The following is a 15,788-nucleotide window of genomic DNA, read 5'->3' as shown; positions in this document are numbered from 1 at the left end:
TCAGGGTTAGGGTTATCTGTTAAAGGTATTGTTTATGCTTAGCGCACGGGCCCTGTCTGCATTAGGCGGGCGGGGGGAGTTTAGGGGGCTGGGATTGTACCCGGGAACCCACTCTATCATACTCTGGGTATGGGCCCATGGGTTTCATGCAGGACTCAGGGGTAGAGCCTCCTTTCACGCATGGCATGGGAGGATTGCAGGCTTTCTAAACTCTAAGAAAGCAAGAAGTCTGAGAATTAGATTTAGGGTTAGGATTCTGGTTAGGGTTAAGGATGAAGTTTAGTGTTAGGGTGAGGGCTTAGGGTTAGGGATTAGGGTTAGGGTTAAAGGTTACTCTTAGGTTTAACGGTTACACTTTGGTTTAGGGTTGAGGTTTACGGTTAGGGTTAAGATGAGGGGTTAGGGTTTGATACAGGGTTAGGTTTAAGTGTTAGGTTTAGGGTTGAAGATTAGGATTAGGGTTAGGATTAAAGGTTAGCGTGAGAGTTAACGCTTAGGGTTAAGGTTAAGTGTTAGGGTTTAGGGTTAGGGTTAGGGTTAGTTTTAGGGTTAGAGTTATGTGCTATGGTTTGTGTTAGAGGTTAGTGTTAGGTTTACTTGTCACGGTTAGGGTTACGTTTAGGGGTTAGCATTAGGGTTATGGTTAGGGTTAGGGTTAAGGGATAGGATTAGGGTTAAGTGTTGGGCTTAGGGTTAGGGTTTAGTGTTAAGGTTAGCATTAAGGATTAGGGTTAGGGTCAGGGTTAAATGCTTGGGTGCGGGTAATGGTTAGGGTCAGGGTTTAGGTTCACGGATAGGGTTAGTGTTAAGGGTTACGGGTATGTTTAGGGTTCAGGGTTAGTGTTAGCATTAGGGCTTAAGGTTAGGATTAGGCGGTAGGTTAGATTAAGGGTTTGATCTAGGCGTTAGGGTAAGGCCTAGCGTTAGGGTTAAGAGAAAGGGTTAGGTTTAATGCTTAGGATTAGGGTTAGGGTTTGGGGTTAAAGTAAGTGTTAGGGGTTAGGTTTAAGGATCCAAGGTTAGGGTTATTTTTAGCTGTAGTTTTAGGGTTATGGATAAAGGATCCCATTAGCATTAAGGGTCTTCCTTACTGTAGGGTTAAGGGTTAGGCTTAGAGTTAAAGGTTAACGTTAGTGTCAGGGTTAAGATTTAGGGTGAGGGTTAACGGTTAGGGTAAAGATTAAGCGTTAGGTTTAGGGATTAGTGATTAGGGTTTTTGGTTAGGGTTAGGGTTAGGGTTAGTGTTAGGGTTAGCGGTTAGGAGTTAGTGTTTTATGAAGGGGTATGGTTAGAATTAGGATTGGGGTTAGAGTTAGGGTGAGGTATAGGGGTTAGGTTTAGGGGTTAGTTTTAGGGTAAAAGGATAGGATTAGGGTTACGGGTTGGGCTTAGGTTTAGGGTTAATGTTTACTGCTGGGGTTAGGGATAGGGTTCAGGGTTAGCTTTAGGGGTTCTGGTTAGGGTTAGGTGTTAGGTTAGTGTCAGGGTTAGGTCTAGTCGTGAGGGTAAGGTTTAGGGTTAGCTTTAAGAGCTAGGGTTAGGTTTAATGGTTAGGATTAGGATTAGGGTTAAGGGTTAGGGTAAGACTTAGGGGTTAGGGTGAAGGGTTCGGGTCAAGGGTTAGGGTTTTTGTTAGGCATAGCGTTGGGGTTAGAAGTAAGGGTTACTGTCAGTGTTAGGGTTGTAGGTAGGGTTACGGTTAGGGTTAGCGGTTTAGAATTAGGGTTAGGGATTAGGTGTCACAGTGATGACTAGGAGATAGGGTTAGAATTATGGGATAGGGGTTGTTCTCAGGAAATGGGTTATGCATTAACTTTAGGATAAGGGGTTAAAGCTGGCGCACGGTGAGGTTTACGTGTTAAGGGGAGAAATAGGAACAGGGTTGGGTGTTATGTTCAGGGTTAGGGTTATCTGTTAAAGGTATTGTTTATGCTTAGCGCACGGGCCCTGTCTGCATTAGGCGGGCGGGGGTAGTTTAGGGGGCTGGGATTGTACCCGGGAACCCACTCTATCATACTCTGGGTATGGGCCCGTGGGTTTCATGCAGGACACAGTGGTAGAGCCTCCTTTCACGCATGGCAAGGGAGGATTGCAGGGTTTCTAAACTCTAAGAAAGCAAGAAGTCTGAGAATTAGATTTAGGGTTAGGATTCTGGTTAGGGTTAAGGATGAAGTTTAGTGTTAGGGTGAGGGCTTAGGGTTAGGGATTAGGGTTAGGGTTAAAGGTTACTCTTAGGTATAACGGTTACACTTTGGTTTAGGGTTGAGGTTTACGGTTAGGGTTAGAATGAGGGGTTAGGGTTTGGTACAGGGTTAGGGTTAAGTGTTAGGTTTAGGGTTGAAGATTAGGATTAGGGTTAGGATTAAAGGTTAGCGTGAGAGTTAACGCTTAGTGTTAAGGTTAAGAGTTAGGGTTAGGGTTAGTTTTAGGGTTAGAGTTATGTGCTATGTTTTGTGTTAGAGGTTAGGGTTAGGTTTACTGGTCACGGTTAGGGTTACGTTTAGGGGGTAGCATTAGTTTTAGGGTTAGGGTTAAGGGATAGGATTAGGGTTAAGTGTTGGGCTTAGGGTTAGGGTTTAGTGTTAGGTTTATCATTAAGGATTAGGGTTAGAACCAGGGTTAAATGCTTGGGTGCGGGTAATGGTTAGGGTCAGGGTTAAGGTTCACGGATAGGGTTAGTGTTAAGGGTTACGGGTCGGTTTAGGGTTCAGGGTTAGTGTTAGCATTAGGGCTTAAGGTTAGGATTAGGCGGTAGGTTAGATTTAGGGTTAGATCTAGGCGTTAGGGTAAGGGCTAGCGTTAGGGTTAAGAGATAGGGTTAGGTTTAATGCTTAGGATTAGGGTTAGGGTTTGGGGTTAAAGTAAGTGTTAGGGGTTAGGTTTAAGATTCCAAGGTTAGGGTTATTTTTAGCTGTAGTGTTAGGGTTAGGGATAAGGGATCCCATTAGCATTAAGGGTCTTCCTTACTGTAGGGTTAAGGGTTAGGCTTAGAGTTCAAGGTTAAGGTTAGGGTCAGGGTTAAGATTTAGGGTGAGGGTTAACAGTTAGGGTAAAGGTTAAGCGTTAGGGTTAGGGATTAGTGATTAGGGTTTTTGGTTAGTGTTAGGGTTAGCAGTTAGGAGTTAGTGTTTTATGAAGGGGTATGGTTAGAATTAGGATTGGGGTTAGAGTTAGGGTGAGGTATAGGGGTTAGGTTTAGGGGTTAGTTTTAGGGTAAAAGGATAGGATTAGGGTTACGGGTTGGGCTTAGGTTTAGGGTTAAAGTTTACTCCTGGGGTTAGGGATAGGGTTCAGGGTTAGCTTTAGGAGTTCTGGTTAGGGTTAGGTGTTAGGTTAGTGTCAGGGTTAGGTCTAGTCGTGAGGGTAAGGTTTAGGGTTAGCTTTAAGAGCTAGGGTTAGGTTTAATGGTTAGGATTAGGATCAGGGTTAAGGGTTAGGGTAAGGCTTAGGGGTTAGGGTGAAGGGTTGGAGTCAAGGGTTACGGTTATTGTTAGGCATAGCGTTGGGGTTAGAAGTAAGGGTTACTGTCAGTGTTAGGGTTGTAGGTAGGGTTACGGTTACGGTTAGCGGTTTAGAATTAGGGTTAGGGATTAGGTGTCACAGTGATGACTAGGAGATAGGGTTAGAATTATGGGATAGGGGTTGTTCTCAGGAAATGGGTTATGCATTAACGTTAGGATAAGAGGTTAAAGTTAGGCGCACGGTGAGGTTTACGTGTTAAGGGGAGAAATAGGATCAGGGTTGGGTGTTATGTTCAGGGTTAGGGTTATCTGTTAAAGGTATTGTTTATGCTTAGCGCACGGGCCCTGTCTGCATTAGGCGGGTGGGAGGAGTTTAGGGGGCTGGGATTGTACCCGGGAACCCACTCTATCATACTCTGGGTATGGGCCCGTGGGTTTCATGCAGGACTCAGGGGTAGAGACTCCTTTCACGCATGGCATGGGAGGATTGCAGGCTTTCTAAACTCTAAGAAAGCAAGAAGTCTGAGAATTAGATTTAGGGTTAGGATTCTGGTTAGGGTTAAGGATGAAGTTTAGTGTCAGGGTGAGGGCTTAGGGTTAGGGATTAGGGTTAGGGTTAAAGGTTACTCTTAGGTTTAACGGTTACACTTTGGTTTAGGGTTGCGGTTTACGATGAGGGTTAAGATGAGGGTATAGGGTTTGGTACAGGGTTAGGGTTAAGTGTTAGGTTTAGGGTTGAAGATTAGGATTAGGGTTAGGATTAAAGGTTAGCGTGAGAGTTAACGCTTAGGGTTAAGGTTAAGAGTTAGGGTTTAGGGTTAGGGTTAGGGTTAGGGTTAGTTTTAGGGTTAGAGTTATGTGCTATGGTTTGTGTTAGAGGTTAGAGTTAGGTTTACTGGTCACGGTTAGGGTTACGTTTAGGGGTTAGCATTAGGGTTAGGGTTAGGGTTAAGGGATAGGATTAAGGTTAAGTGTTGGGCTTAGGGTTAGGGTTTAGTGTTAAGGTTAGCATTAAGGATTAGGGTTAGGGTTAGGGTTAAATGCTTGGGTGCGGGTAATGGTTAGGGTCAGGGTTTAGGTTCACGGATAGGGTTAGTGTTAAGGGTTACGGGTAGGTTTAGGGTTCAGGGTTAGTGTTAGCATTAGGGCTTAAGGTTAGGATTAGGCGGTAGGTTAGATTTAGGGTTAGATCTAGGCGTTAAGGTAAGGGCTAGCGTTAGGGTTAAGAGATAGGGTTAGGTTTAATGCTTAGGATTAGGGTTAGGGTTTGGGGTTAAAGTAAGTGTTAGGGGTTAGGTTTAAGGATCCAAGGTTAGGGTTATTTTTAGCTGTAGTGTTAGGGTTAGGGATAAGGGATCCCATTAGCATTAAGGGTCTTCCTTACTGTAGGGTTAAGGGTTAGGCTTAGAGTTAAAGTTAAGGTTAGGGTCACTGTTAAAACTTAGGGTGAGGGATAACGGTTAGGGTAAAGGTTAAGCGTTAGGGTTAGGGATTAGTGATTAGGGTTTTTGGTTAGTGTTAGGGTTAGCGGTTAGGAGTTAGTGTTTTATGAAGGGGTATGGTTAGAATTAGGATTGGGGTTAGAGTTAGGGTGAGGTATAGGGGTTAGGTTTAGGGTTTAGTTTTAGGGTAAAAGGATAGGATTAGGGTTACGGGTTGGGCTTAGGTTTAGGGTTAAAGTTTACTGCTAGGGTTAGGGATAGGGTTCAGGGTTAGCTTTAGGGGTTCTGGTTAGTGTTAGATGTTAGGTTAGTGTCAGGGTTAGGTCTAGTCGTGAGGGTAAGGTTTAGGGTTAGCTTTAAGAGCTAGGGTTAGGTTTAATGGTTAGGATTAGGATTAGGGTTAAGGGTTAGGGTAAGTCTTAGGGGTTAGGGTGAAGGGTTAGGGTCAAGGGTTAGGGTTTTTGTTAGGCATAGCGTTGGGGTTAGAAGTAAGGGTTACTGTCAGTGTTAGGGTTGTAGGTAGGGTTACGATTAGGGTTAGCGGTTTAGAATTAGGGTTAGGGATTAGGTGTCACAGTGATGACTAGGAGATAGGGTTAGAATTATGGGATAGGGGTTGTTCTCAGGAAATGGGTTATGCATTAACGTTAGGATAAGAGGTTAAAGTTAGGCGCACGGTGAGGTTTACGTGTTAAGGGGAGAAATAGGAACAGGGTTGGGTGTTATGTTCAGGGTTAGGGTTATCTGTTAAAGGTATTGTTTATGCTTAGCGCACGGGCCCTGTCTGCATTAGGCGGGCGGGGGGAGTTTAGGGGGCTGGGATTGTACCCGGGAACCCACTCTATCATACTCTGGGTATGGGCCCGTGGGTTTCATGCAGGACACAGTGGTAGAGCCTCCTTTCACGCCTGGCATGGGAGGATTGCAGGCTTTCTAAACTCTAAGAAAGCAAGAAGTCTGAGAATTAGATTTAGGGTTAGGATTCTGCTTAGGGTTAAGAATGAAGTTTAGTGTTAGGGTGAGGGCTTAGGGTTAGGGAATAGGGTTAGAGTTAAAGGTTACTCTTAGGTTTAACGGTTACACTTTGGTTTAGGGTTGAGGTTTACGGTTAGGGTTAAGATGAGGGGTTAGGGTTTGGTACAGGGTTAGGGTTAAGTGTTAGGTTTAGGGTTGAAGATTAGGATTAGGGTTAGGATTAAAGGTTAGCGTGAGAGTTAACGCTTAGTGTTAAGGTTAAGAGTTAGGGTTTAGGGTTAGGGTTAGGGTTAGTTTTAGGGTTAGAGTTATGTGCTATGGTTTTTGTTAGAGGTTAGGGTTAGGTTTACTGGTCACGGATAGGGTTACGTTTAGGAGTTAGCATTAGGGTTAGGGTTAGAGTTAAGGGATAGGATTAGGGTTAAGTGTTGGGCTTAGGGTTAGGGTTTAGTGTTAGGGTTAGCATAAAGGATTAGGGTTAGGGTCAGGGTTAAATTCTTGGGTGCTGGTAATGGTCAGGGTCAGGGTGAAGGTTCACGGATAGGGTTAGTGTTAAGGGTTACGGGTAGGTTTAGGGTTCAGGGTTAGTGTTAGCATTAGGGCTTAAGGTTAGGATTAGGCGGTAGGTTAGATTTAGGGTTAGATCTAGGCGTTAGGGTAAGGGCTAGCGTTAGGGTTAAGAGATAGGGTTAGGTTTAATGCTTAGGATTAGGGTTAGGGTTTGGGGTTAAAGTAAGTGTTAGGGGTTAGGTTTAAGGATCCAAGGTTAGGGTTATTTTTAGCTGTAGTGTTAGGGTTAGGGATAAGGGATCCCATTAGCATTAAGGGTATTCCTTCCTGTAGGGTTAAGGGTTAGGCTTAGAGTTAAAGGTTAAGGTTAGGGTCAGTGTTAAGATTTAGGGTGAGGGTTAATGGTCAGGGTAAAGGTTAAGCGTTAGGGTTAGGGATTAGTGATTAGGGTTTTTGGTTAGTGTTAGGGTTAGCGGTTAGGAGTTAGTGTTTTATGAAGGGGTATGGTTAGAATTAGGATTGGGGTTAGAGTTAGGGTGAGGTATAGGGGTTAGGTTTCGGGGTTAGTTTTAGGGTAAAAGGATAGGATTAGGGTTACGGGTTGGGCTTAGGTTTAGGGTGAAAGTTTACAGCTGGGGTTAGGAATAGGGTTCAGGGTTAGCTTTAGGGGTTCTGGTTAGGGTTAGGTGTTAGGTTAGTGTCAGGGTTAGGTCTAGTCGTGAGGGTAAGGTTTAGGGTTAGCTTTAAGAGCTAGGGTTAGGTTTAATGGTTAGGATTAGGATTAGGATTAAGGGTTAGGGTAAGGCTTAGGGGTTAGGGTGAAGGGTTGGGGTCAAGGATTAGGGTTTTTGTTAGGCATGGCGTTGGGGTTAGAAGTAAGGGTTACTGTCAGTGTTAGGGTTGTAGGTAGGGTTACGGTTAGGGTTAGCGGTTTAGAATTAGGGTTAGGGATTAGGTGTCACAGTGATGACTAGGAGATAGGGTTAGAATTATGGGATAGGGTTTGTTCTCAGAAAATGGGTTATGCATTAACGTTAGGATAAGAGGTTAAAGTTTGGCGCACGGTGAGGTTTACGTGTTAAGGGGAGAAATAGGAACAGGGTTGGGTGTTATGTTCAGGGTTAGGGTTATCTGTTAAAGGTATTGTTTATGCTTAGCGCACGGGCCCTGTCTGCATTAGGCAGGCGGGGGGAGTTTAGGGGGCTGGGATTGTACCCGGGAACCCACTCTATCATACTCTGGGTATGGGCCCGTGGGTTTCATGCAGGACACAGTGGTAGAGCCTCCTTTCACGCATGGCATGGGAGGATTGCAGGCTTTCTAAACTCTAAGAAAGCAAGAAGTCTGAGAATGAGATTTAGGGTTAGGATTCTGGTTAGGGTTAAGGATGAAGTTTAGTGTTAGGGTGAGGGCTTAAGGTTAGGGATTAGGGTTAGGGTTAAAGGTTACTCTTAGGTTTAACGGTTACACTTTGGTTTAGGGTTGAGGTTTACGCTTAGGGTTAAGATGAGGGGTTAGGGTTTGGTACAGGGTTAGGGTTAAGTGTTAGGTTTAGGGTTGAAGATTAGGATTAGGGTTAGGATTAAAGGTTAGCATGAGAGTTAACGCTTAGGGTTAAGGTTAAGAGTTAGGGTTTAGGGTTAGGGTTAGGGTTAGGGTTAGTTTTAGGGTTAGAGATATGTGCTATGGTTTGTGTTAGAGGTTAGGGTTAGGTTTACTGGTCACGGTTAGGGTTACGTTTAGGGGGTAGCATTAGGGTTAGGGTTAGGGTTAAGGGATAGGATTAGGATTAAGTGTTGGGCTTAGGGTTAGGGTTTAGTGTTAGGGTTAGCATTAAGGATTAAGGTTAGAATCAGGGTTAAATGCTTGGGTGCGGGTAATGGTTAGGGTCAGGTTAATGTTCAAGGATAGGGTTAGTGTTAAGGGTTACGGGTAGGTTTAGGGTTAAGGGTTAGTGTTAGCATTAGGGCTTAAGGTTAGGATTAGGCGGTAGGTTAGATTTAGGGTTAGATCTAGGCGTTAGTGTAAGGGCTAGCGTTAGGGTTAAGAGATAGGGTTAGGTTTAATGCTTAGGATTAGGGTTAGGGTTTGGGGTTAAAGTAAGTGTTAGGGGTTAGGTTTAAGGATCCAAGGTTAGGGTTATTTTTAGCTGTAGTGTTAGGGATAGGGATTAGGGATCCCATTAGCATTAAGGGTCTTCCTTACTGTAGGGTTAAGGGTTAGGCTTAGAGTTAAAGGTTAAGGTTAGGGTCAGTGTTAAGATTTAGGGTGAGGGTTAACGGTCAGGGTAAAGGTTAAGCGCTAGAGTTAGGGATTAGTGATTAGGGTTTTTGGTTAGTGTTAGGGTTAGCGGTTAGGAGTTAGTGTTTTATGAAGGGGTATGGTTAGAATTAGGATTGGGGTTAGAGTTAGGGTGAGGTGTAGGGGTTAGGTTTAGGGGTTAGTTTTAGGGTAAAAGGATAGGATTTGGGTTACGGGTTGGGCTTAGGTTTAGGGTTAAAGTTTACTGCTAGGGTTAGGGATAGGGTTCAGGGTTAGCTTTAGGGGTTCTGGTTAGGGTTAGGTGTTAGGTTAGTGTCAGGGTTAGGTCTAGTCGTGAGGGTAAGGTTTAGGGTTAGCTTTAAGAGCTAGGGTTAGGTTTAATGGTTAGGATTAGGATTAGGGTTAAGGGTTAGGGTAAGGCTTAGGGGTTAGGGTGAAGGGTTAGGGTGAAGGGTTAGGGTCAAGGGTTAGGGTTTTAGTTAGGCATAGCGTTGGGGTTAGAAGTAAGGGTTACTGTCAGTGTTAGGGTTGTAGGTAGGGTTACGGTTAGGCTTAGCGGTTTAGAATTAGGGTTAGGGATTAGGTGTCACAGTGATGACTAGGAGATAGGGTTAGAATTATGGGATAGGGGTTGTTCTCAGGAAATGGGTTATGCATTAACGTTAGGATAAGAGGTTAAAGTTAGGCGCACGGCGAGGTTTACGTGTTAAGGGGAGAAATAGGAACAGGGTTGGGTGTTATGTTCAGGGTTAGGGTTATCTGTTAAAGGTATTGTTTATGCTTAGCGCACGGGCCCTGTCTGCATTAGGCGGGCGGGGGGAGTTTAGGGGGCTGGGATTGTACCCGGGAACCCACTCTATCATACTCTGGGTATGGGCCCGTGGGTTTCATGCAGGACACAGTGGTAGAGCCTCCTTTCACGCATGGCATGGGAGGATTGCAGGCTTTCTAAACTCTAAGAAAGCGAAAAGTCTGAGAATTAGATTTAGGGTTAGGATTCTGGTTAGGGTTAAGGATGAAGTTTAGTGTTAGGGTGAGGGCTTAGGGTTAGGGTTTAGGGTTAGGGTTAAAGATTACTCTTAGGTTTAACGGTTACACTTTGGTTTAGGGTTGAGGTTTATGGTTAGGGTTAAGATGAGGGGTTAGGGTTTGGTACAGGGTTAGGGTTAAGTGTTAGGTTTAGGGTTGAAGATTAGGATTAAGGTTAGGATTAAAGGTTAGCGTGAGAGTTAACGCTTAGGGTTAAGGATAAGAGTTAGGGTTTAGGATTAGGGTTAGGTTTAGTTTTAGGGTTAGAGTTATCTGCTATGGTTTGTGTTAGAGGTTAGGGTTAAGTTTACTGGTCATGGTTAGGGTTACGTTTAGGGGGTAGCATTAGGGTTAGGATTAGGGTTCGGGTTAGGGGATAGGATTAGGGTTAAGTGTTGGGCTTAGGGTTAGGGTTTAGTGTTAGGTTTATCATTAAGGATTAGGGTTAGAATCAGGGTTATATGCTTGGGTGCGGGTAATGGTTAGGGTCAGGGTTAAGGTTCACGGATAGGGTTAGTGTTAAGGGTTACGGGTAGGATTAGGGTTCAGGGTTAGTGTTAGCATTAGGGCTTAAGGTTAGGATTAGGCGATAGGTTAGATTTAGGGTTAGATCTAGGCGTTAGGGTAAGGGCTAGCGTTAGGGTTAAGAGATAGGGTTAGGTTTAATGCTTAGGATTAGGGTTAGGGTTTGGGGTTAAAGTAAGTGTTAGGGGTTAGGTTTAAGGATCCAAGGTTAGGGTTATTTTTAGCTGTAGTGTTAGGGTTAGGGATAAGGGATCCCATTAGCATTAAGGGTCTTCCTTACTGTAGGGTTAAGGGTTAGGCTTAGAGTTAAATGTGAAGGTTAGGGTCAGTGTTAAGATTTAGGGTGAGGGTTAACGGTTAGGGTAAAGGTTAAGCATTAGGGTTAGGGATTAGTGATTAGGGTTTTTGGTTAGTGTTAGTGTTAGCGGTTAGGAGTTAGTGTTTTATGAAGGGGTATGGTTAGAATTAGGATTGGGGTTAGAGTTAGGGTGAGGTATAGGGGTTAGGTTTAGGGGTTAGTTTTAGGGTAAAAGGATAGGATTAGGGTTACGGGTTGGGCTTAGGTTTAGGGTTAAAGTTTACTGCTAGGGTTAGGGATAGGGTTCAGGGTTAGCTTTAGGGGTTCTGGTTAGGGTTAGGTGTTAGGTTAGTGTCAGGGTTAGGTCTAGTCGTGAGGGTAAGGTTTAGGGTTAGCTTTAAGAGCTAGGGTTAGGTTTAATGGTTAGGATTAGGATTAGGGTTAAGGGTTAGGGTAAGGCTTAGGGGTTAGGGTGAAGGGTTAGGGTCAAGGGTTAGGGTTTTTGTTAGGCATAGCGTTGGGGTTAGAAGTAAGGGTTACTGTCAGTGTTAGGGTTGTAGGTAGGGTTACGGTTAGGGTTAGCGGCTTAGAATTAGGGTTAGGAATTAGGTGTCACAGTGATGACTAGGAGATAGGGTTAGAATTATGGGATAGGGGTTGTTCTCAGGAAATGGGTTATGCATTAACGTTAGGATAAGAGGTTAAAGTTAGGCGCAGGGTGAGGTTTACGTGTTAAGGGGAGAAATAGGAACAGGGTTGGGTGTTATCTTCAGGGTTAGGGTTATCTGTTAAAGGTATTGTTTATGCTTAGCGCACGTGCCCTGTCTGCATTAGGCGGGCGGGGGGAGTTTAGGGGGCTGGGATTGTACCCGGGAACCCACTCTATCATACTCTGGGTATGGGCCCGTGGGTTTCATGCAGGACACAGTGGTAGAGCCTCCTTTCACGCATGGCATGGGAGGATTGCAGGCTTTCTAAACTCTAAGGAAGCAAGAAGTCTGAGAATTAGATTTAGGGTTAGGATTATGGTTAGGGTTAAGGATGAAGTTTAGTGTTAGGGTGAGGGCTTAGGGTTAGGGATTAGGGTTAGGGTTAAAGGTTACTCTTAGGTTTAACGGTTACACTTTGGTTTAGGGTTGAGGTTTACGGTTAGGGTTAAGATGAGGGGTTAGGGTTTGGTACAGGGTTAGGGTTAAGTGTTAGGTTTAGGGTTGAAGACTAGGATTAGGGTTAGGATTAAAGGTTAGCGTGAGAGTTAACGCTTAGGGTTAAGGTTAAGAGTTAGGGTTTAGGGTTAGTGTTAGCGTTAGGGTTAGTTTTAGGGTTAGAGTTGTGTGATATGGTTTGTGTTAGAGGTTAGGGTTAGGTTTACTGGTCACGGTTAGGGTTACGTTTAGGGGTTAGCATTAGGGTTAGGGTTAGGGTTAAGGGATAGGATTAGGGTTAAGTGTTGGGCTTAGGGTTAGGGTTTAGGGTTAAGGTAATCATTAAGGATTAGGGTTAGGGTCACGGTTAAATGCTTGGGTGCGTGTAATGGTTAGGGTCAGGGTTTAGGTTCACGGATAGGGTTAGTGTTAAGGGTTACGGGTAGGTTTAGGGTTCAGGGTTAGTGTTAGCATTAGGGCTTAAGGTTAGGATTAGGCGGTAGGTTAGATTTAGGGTTAGATCTAGGCGTTAGGGTAAGGGCTAGCGTTAGGGTTAAGAGATAGGGTTAGGTTTAATGCTTAGGATTAGGGTTAGGGTTTGGGGTTAAAGTAAGTGTTAGGGGTTAGGTTTAAGGATCCAAGGTTAGGGTTATTTTTAGCTGTAGTGTTAGGGTTAGGGTTAGGGATAAGGGATCCCATTAGCATTAAGGGTCTTCCTTACTGTAGGGTTAAGGGTTAGGCTTAGAGTTAAAGGTTAAGGTTAGGGTCAGTGTTAAGATTTAGGGTGAGGGTTAACGGTTAGGGTAAAGGTTAAGCGTTAGGGTTAGGGATTAGTGATTAGGGTTTTTGGTTAGGGTTAGGGTTAGCGGTTAGGAGTTAGTGTTTTATGAAGGGGTATGGTTAGAATTAGGATTGGGGTTAGAGTTAGGGTGAGGTATAGGGGTTAGGTTTAGGGGTTAGTTTTAGGGTAAAAGGATAGGATTAGGGTTACGGGTTGGGCTTAGGTTTAGGGTTAAAGTTTACTGCTAGGGTTAGGGATAGGGTTCAGGGTTAGCTTTAGGGGTTCTGGTGAGGGTTAGGTGTTAGATTAGTGTCAGGATTAGGTCTAGTCGTGAGGGTAAGGTTTAGGGTTAGCTTTAAGAGCTAGGGTTAGGTTTAATGGTTAGGATTAGGATTAGGGTTAAGGGTTAGGGTAAGGCTTAGGGGTTAGGGTGAAGGGTTAGGGTCAAGGGTTAGGGTTTTTGTTAGGCATAGCGTTGGGGTTAGAAGTAAGGGTTACTGTCAGTGTTAGGGTTGTAGGTAGGGTTACGGTTAGGGTTAGCGGTTTAGAATTAGGGTTAGGGATTAGGTGTCACAGTGATGACTAGGAGATAGGGTTAGAATTATGGGTTAGGGGTTGTTCTCAGGAAATGGGTTATGCATTAACGTTAGGATAAGAGGTTAAAGTTAGGCGCACGGTGAGGTTTACGTGTTAAGGGGAGAAATAGGAACAGGGTTGGGTGTTATGTTCAGGGTTAGGGTTATCTGTTAAAGGTATTGTTTATGCTTAGCGCACGGGCCCTGTCTGCATTAGGCGTGCGGGGGGAGTTTAGGGGGCTGGGATTGTACCCGGGAACCCACTCTATCATACTCTGGGTATGGGCCCGTGGGTTTCATGCAGGACACAGTGGTAGAGCCTCCTTTCACGCATGGCAAGGGAGGATTGCAGGCTTTCTAAACTCTAAGGAAGCAAGAAGTCTGAGAATTAGATTTAGGGTTAGGATTCTGGTTAGGGTTAAGGATGAAGTTTAGTGTTAGGGTGAGGGCTTAGGGTTAGGGAATAGGGTTAGGGTTAAAGGTTATTCTTAGGTTTAACGGTTACACTTTGGTTTAGGGTTGAGGTTTACGGTTAGGGTTAAGATGAGGGGTTAGGGTTTGTTACAGGGTTAGGGTTCAGTGTTAGGTTTAGAGTTGAAGATTAGGATTAGGGTTAGGATTAAAGGTTAGCATGAGAGTTAACGCTTAGGGTTAATGTTAAGAGTTACAGTTTAGGGTTAGGGTTAGGGTTAGTTTTAGGGTTAGAGTTATGTGCTATGGTTTGTGTTAGAGGTTAGGGTTAGGTTTACTGGTCACGGTTAGGGTTACGTTTAGGGGTTAGCATTAGGGTTAGGGTTATGGTTACGGTTAAGTGAAAGGATTAGGGTGAAGTGTTGGGCTTAGGGTTAGGGTTTTGTGTTAAGGTTAGCATTAAGGATTAGGGTTAGGGTCAGGGTTAAATGCTTGGGTGCGGGTAATGGTTAGGGTCAGGGTTAAGGTTCACGGATAGGGTTAGTGTTAAGGGTTACGGGTAGGTTTAGGGTTCAGGGTTAGTGTTAGCATTAGGGCTTAAGGTTAGGATTAGGCGGTAGGTTAGATTTAGGGATAGATCTAGGCGTTAGGGTAAGGGCTAGCATTAGGGTTAAGAGATAGGGTTAGGTTTAATGCTTAGGATTAGGGTTAGGGTTTGGGGTTAAAGTAAGTGTTAGGGGTTAGGTTTAAGGATCCAAGGTTAGGGTTATTTTTAGCTGTAGTGTTAGGGTTAGGGATTAGGGATCCCATTAGCATTAAGGGTCTTCCTTACTGTAGGGATAAGGGTTAGGCTTAGAGTTAAAGGTTAAGGTTAGGGTCAGTGTTAAGATTTAGGGTGAGGGTTAACGGTCAGGGTAAAGCTTAAGCGCTAGGGTTAGGGATTAGTGATTAGGGTTTTTGGTTAGTGTTAGGGTTAGCGGTTAGGGGTTAGTGTTTTATGAAGAGGTATGTTTAGAATTAGGATTGGGGTTAGAGTTAGGGTGAGGTGTAGGGGTTAGGTTTAGGGGTTAGTTTTAGGGTAAAAGGATAGGATTTGGGTTACGGGTTGGGCTTAGGTTTAGGGTTAAAGTTTACTGCTAGGGTTAGGGATAGGGTTCAGGGTTAGCTTTAGGGGTTCTGGTTAGGGTTAGGTGTTAGGTTAGTGTCAGGGTTAGGTCTAGTCGTGAGGGTAATGTTTAGGGTTAGCTTTAAGAGCTAGGGTTAGGTTTAATGGTTAGGATTAGGATTAGGGTTAAGGGTTAGGGTAAGGCTTAGGGGTTAGGGTGAAGGGTTAGGGTCAAGGGTTAGGGTTTTAGTTAGGCACAGCGTTGGGGTTAGAAGTAAGGGTTACTGTCAGTGTTAGGGTTGTAGGTAGGGTTACGGTTAGGCTTAGCGGTTTAGAATTAGGGTTAGGGATTAGGTGTCACAGTGATGACTAGGAGATAGGGTTAGAATTATGGGATAGGGGTTGTTCTCAGGAAATGGGTTATGCATTAACGTTAGGATAAGAGGTTAAAGTTAGGCGCACGGCGAGGTTTACGTGTTAAGGGGAGAAATAGGAACAGGGTTGGGTGTTATGTTCAGGGTTAGGGTTATCTGTTAAAGGTATTGTTTATGCTTAGCGCACGGGCCCTGTCTGCATTAGGCGGGCGGGGGGAGTTTAGGGGGCTGGGATTGTACCCGGGAACCCACTCTATCATACTCTGGGTATGGGCCCGTGGGTTTCATGCAGGACACAGTGGTAGAGCCTCCTTTCACGCATGGCATGGGAGGATTGCAGGCTTTCTAAACTCTAAGAAAGCGAGAAGTCTGAGAATTAGATTTAGGGTTAGGATTCTGGTTAGGGTTAAGGATGAAGTTTAGTGTTAGGGTGAGGGCTTAGGGTTAGGGTTTAGGGTTAGGGTTAAAGATTACTCTTAGGTTTAACGGTTACACTTTGGTTTAGGGTTGAGGTTTATGGTTAGGGTTAAGATGAGGGGTTAGGGTTTGGTACAGGGTTAGGGTTAAGTGTTAGGTTTAGGGTTGAAGATTAGGATTAAGGTTAGGATTAAAGGTTAGCGTGAGAGTTAACGCTTAGGGTTAAGGATAAGAGTTAGGGTTTAGGATTAGGGTTAGGTTTAGTTTTAGGGTTAGAGTTATCTGCTATGGTTTGTGTTAGAGGTTAGGGTTAAGTTTACTGGTCATGGTTAGGGTTACGTTTAGGGGGTAGCATTAGGGTTAGGATTAGGGTTCGGGTTAGGGGATAGGATTAGGGTTAAGTGTTGGGCTTAGGGTTAGGGTTTAGTGTTAGGTTTATCATTAAGGATTAGGGTTAGAATCAGGGTTATATGCTTGG

Source organism: Eulemur rufifrons, chromosome 19 (assembly GCF_041146395.1).
Source record: "Eulemur rufifrons isolate Redbay chromosome 19, OSU_ERuf_1, whole genome shotgun sequence".
Classification (NCBI taxonomy): domain Eukaryota; kingdom Metazoa; phylum Chordata; class Mammalia; order Primates; family Lemuridae; genus Eulemur; species Eulemur rufifrons.
This window is presented reverse-complemented; position numbering follows the sequence as displayed.